Source organism: Carlito syrichta, unplaced genomic scaffold (genome assembly GCF_000164805.1).
Source record: "Carlito syrichta isolate Samal-C Ts95f unplaced genomic scaffold, Tarsius_syrichta-2.0.1 Scaffold301996, whole genome shotgun sequence".
Taxonomy (NCBI): domain Eukaryota; kingdom Metazoa; phylum Chordata; class Mammalia; order Primates; family Tarsiidae; genus Carlito; species Carlito syrichta.
The window spans coordinates 1-4,780 of NW_007246092.1; the positions used below are offsets into that span (position 1 = coordinate 1).

At 44.8% G+C, this 4,780-nt stretch overlaps 1 pseudogene; it reads right to left on the reverse strand.

Annotated features, from left to right (window-relative positions):
• Window positions 1–852: 852 nt before the first annotated feature.
• On the reverse strand, window positions 853–3,704 carry LOC103258167 (annotated as a pseudogene).
• Between the last annotated feature and the right edge of the window lie 1,076 nt (window positions 3,705–4,780).

Here is a 4,780-nt window from a genome sequence, read left to right on the forward strand (position 1 = left end):
AAAAAAAAACTTCACATGTTAATATTTTCTTTAACTATCCCTAAAGATTTATTAACACCCCAATCTCTGTGGAGTCTGAGGCACTCATCTGCCTCCTTTACCTCTGGTGAGACACACAAGGAGACAGGAAAAGTTTGAATACAGTAAAATGATGCAGAGATGTCAGAGAAGGAAAGGGATAAGAATCACATGATCTGAAAACAAATATATTTCTGTCAGCATTTATTGATAATATTACCTACAGGTAGAACCAGCTACATAACTCATGGGGTCAGTGAAAAACAGAGATGCAGTGTCTCTTGTTTGATATGTATTAAGAATTTCAAGATAAAAACAGTGGAGCATTAAACCTAGCATGGGTCCCCACAGAGCATGAGATCCTGTGTCTCTACATAGGTCACATGCTAACGAAGATGCCCTCAAGTCAGATAAGACTTGAACAGAGACACAAATACTTAAAGCATACAGTCAAGCAAGAGAGAAAAGAAAAAGCCAAAATTTAAGTAGTTTCTGTCCTGAGTAGGAAGCTATTGTGTGTTTATGAAGACCAGTTCAATTTTAGGTATACAGAAGAGCTTTCGGTTTGACGAAGATGAGAAGATCCTTGAGAAAGTACCATCTGAATTACGGTCTGAAGAAGCAATTGTGATGAATATGTGACCAAACCAGAAAAAATATTGCTGTAAGATGAAAAATATTTCTCAAGAGATGAGTATCCTCGCTACAACAAGCTGTTTTAATAAAACACGTTTCCTTTATTGGACGTGAGCTATGTTTCAGATGCAGACAATATTTTTATGTATAAGGTAGACTAATGACAGCAAAGTTGCTTTAAGTTAGTCTTGCACTTCTTCAGGAGTCTATATTGAGCCACAATTCTTCTGCCAGGCAGAGCTCATGTCCTAAACTCCTGGTGTCCTGGGTCTTGGTTCCCATGGGAAAGGCTGGGCTGGGTACATGAAGGGAGTGAATCTTCTGACTTGAGCCATGGGGAAAAAAGAGGATCTTAATCTAAAAGAAGTGCAATTGGAAACAAAGAAGGAAAGGCAAAATGAATGAGAGGAAAAAGAACACGTTGATTAGAGGTTGAAGAAGCAAAGAACAAAAAGAGGCTCACCTCTGTTTTTTAAACCTTGAGTCGATTATAGCCAACATGACCACGATAACTGCTACAAACAGATCAAGAACAGAAGGATGGAATATCCACCTGGTTGGGGATAAAATAAAGATGTCAACCCATAGCATATTCTCTATCCAAGCCATAAAACACTCTTTACCCCACCACTGATCTCTTATTCCAAAAGTGCGGGCCCTTCCTAGAGGTTGCATGTGTTTTTTCTAGAGTCCTCCTTTCAAGTTCTCCTGAGTCCATGTCTGCGATCTCCCATAACTTTTCCATTAAATCACTGCTCTCACTTATTTTCTCTTTATTACATCTAATCCCTTACTTCTATTTTCTTGAACTCTAACTGTGGACATTCTCTACCCGTCAATACATGAATTCTCCCACTTTTATCCTTCTGGTACCTGGCATTCCTACTCGTTTCCTCAGCTCCTCACTCAAAAGCCCCAGGACTATCTTCCATAATTTCCCAGTTGGGCCCAGTTCCTTCTCACCCCAGAGACTGCTGTGCTTGACCAGACAGTACAGGCCAGCCGCCTCCCCAGCCACAACATCCAGGGTTGCTTGGAGATACCATGTCCCATCAGCACTGGGCAGGACATCCCCTCTCTGAGTGCCTCGTTGCTCCTGGTCACCCCACATCCACATAACCCACACAGACATTGGGTAGAATCCTGAGACGTGGCACACCAGCTACAGACGGCCAGGCCTGGGACTGGGGCCACTAGACAGTCAGGCCTTGAGCTTCACTAGGCAGAAGAGGATGGAGAGAAATGGACTTGCCAGAGCTCAAGGACTCGGGTGCCTTAGTAGTCGGAGTAATCACTTCTTCCTCTTGTCTAAGAAACAATGCTAAACCCACATATCTCACCCTCTAGCTTCTCATTCTGTGTCTCAAAATGAAAATGATTATTGGCAAATTCAAACATAAACATTAAAACACTAGGAACAAGTGGGAAGAGAGTTGGGATCACCTTGTCATTCCAGTTCTGACTTCCCTGCTTCAAGGGGGTCTGCCAGAAATCGAGGGCAGGTGTGACCAAGGAGGTCCCATACTGTTTCTTTAATATCTTGGTATTGATTGAGCACCTTATAGAAGTTCTGGGCTCGGCTCCCTGCTCTTGGAGCTAGCTCCCAGGAATGTACTTGGAAACTCATGATATCTGATGCTTGATATGCCCCTAAATGGGAGCATTCTGAGGCCTCCCAGGACCATGAATTCTACAGCTGGCTGATATCTGGAGCTCAAAGGGGCCTGGGGGTGGTCGGGAAGAGATAATTAATATGAAAAGTATGACAAGAAAGAATAAAAACAATTTAGAAAGCCAAGAGATTCAAGGGAGGGAAATTTTTTTTTTGAGAAATCATGTGGGAGACTAGAGCTTAAATAGGAAAGAAGGTGAAAATGTGTGGAAAGAAAAATTTAAAGTCATAAAAGTACCTTGAAATCATTAATGGGAAAGAGGTAAATGGGAATGGTCTCAGGAAGATGGAAGAGTGGTCTGAAAGAATTAACATAAAAGGAATTAAGTACAGACCAGGCCATGTGAATACATAGACCACAGAAAAAAGAGGCAGAAGCATGGGAAAATGCTGAGTACCATCCTAATAACAGTGAGCAGAAGACCAAGAGGAGAAAACCATTCACGGAGGCAAAACACAATGGTATATCTGGCATATGAAGAGATTTGTACAGTAAGATCGTTCTGTGCATATGGAAGGGAAGGGCTGAAGGGTGAAACAGAAGAGAGAATGGGAGCCAGAAGAGGAAACAAGGTCCAAAAGGTTGCAAGCTGGTCAGAGCCTATACACTATCCTCCCCATTGAAAGATGGTTGGAGCCCTCAGGCAAGTTATCAGCTTGGGGCAATGAATGAACTTACATTCAAAGTGAAATTGACCTGCAAAGGTCTGTACTTCCTGAGGAAAACCATGAAAGTACAACCAGAACAGGTCCTGTAAGTACTTCTGCTCCTCTTTGCTGAAGTCTCACTGTACAGGGCCTCAGAGAGTCGATGGTGCCTAAGACACTGCCCCAGTCAAGAGTCTGCAGCTTGCCCAGCCAGCCTGAGCCCTAGGTGTACACCCAGCTGTGGCTGGCAAGGAGGAGATCTGGAGCATGCAGAAGGAGAGAGACTTTTCTACTGCTGGTAGATGTGGTGGGATCCCAGAGCCTGGGGGGCGGAGAGAGAGAGAATGACAAGTAGTGTGTGTGTAAAGGGATGGGAGAAGAGATGCCGCAGGAAGATGAGGAGCCCAGAGAGAAGAAGGATGGAGACGGTTGCACAGATTGCACAATTTCCAAAATACCCTCTTCCCCCAGACCAGATCGCATACCTCAAAATCAGAGACAGAAGCCAAGACTTGTGGGCAAGAATTCCCTACTTGAAACTAACTATAAAGGCAGATTGCTAGGGCATTCTAGAGGAGCATTGCTTCTTTCCCCAACGTCCTGCCCAGTGCTTTCTCTCTGCTCTCCTATGCCCTACCACGGGAACCTTTTCAGCTGAGCTCTTCCTACTAGCTGTGCTTTCCTAAGGGCAGCAAAGGCACTCAAAGAGATGGAAGAGGCAGAGCAGCATTGGAGCTCTGTTGGGGGAAGGATGTCTCCACAAGGCACCTGCCCTCAGAACTCAAATGTCATACCCCTTCCCACACCCTCTTGCACCCTCATCTGACTTCCCTGTTGCACAAAGAAACCGCTTCCTTTGCCCACTTCCCTACAAGATAATCCCCTCTGCCTCCCTTCCCCACAGACTTCCAGAGAGTCTCTAAATTCCCCTCTGTCTCTCCCACTCTCTGTCTTCCAGATTTTCTCAGTGTTCTTGTCTAAGCCCTTCCAGCCTCCCCATCACACCAGCTGCTATAAAAGGAGTACTAGACACAAAGTATGTGGTCTGGCTAGAAAATTTAGTAGCTTTTGGCCTAGGAGAAATCATATCAACACTTGGGTTAACATTCTCATCTGTGAAAACAAGTGCTGGCTGTCACTCGGAGATGCCCAGTGACTGGTCCGGCAACCTCTCCGCTCCTACTTCTGTGATCTTCTCCACTGTCAGATGTCTGACCTCTTTTCTCTCTCTCCTTGGTCTTCTCTGTCTTTTCCTACTGACCCATTATTTTTGTCTCTGAGGCTCCTTTTACTCTTCTCCCCTGCCTGCTTGTTCTACTTGTTCCTGCATTCTGTGCTCTCATTCTGCTCTTCTCAAAATCATGGCCAGATGGCTCCAGGCATCCTGGGTGTAGCAGCACAATCCACAGGCAACTCTCCATAATCCAGTGAAAAAGGAGCAGCAAAGGCAGTGCAGATTATCAGACAGACTAAAGAAAATGCCCTTTTGTTCCGTTTCCCCAAATACCTGTCATTGTTGAAATCGCCCATAAGTAGGGTTGTTCTCTAGGTGGTGAACTGGGGGGCAGGGAGATTTCACTCATGTTGTAAGCATTGGTCTGGAGGGAATGCACAGGGTTGAGGGCCTTGGAACTCTATTCCTACCCAAATGGGGTAAGCATGTGTAGCTTCACTGTGGGTATTAAGAGAGAGCAAGAGCAGGCAGGAAGGCTTCCCATCACAGTTCAGTGAAGTGAAGGTATCCAACTGCTGATGGGAAATTTTAAAGTACTTCAAAAAGGAAAGCACATAAGATAGTTTCAACTG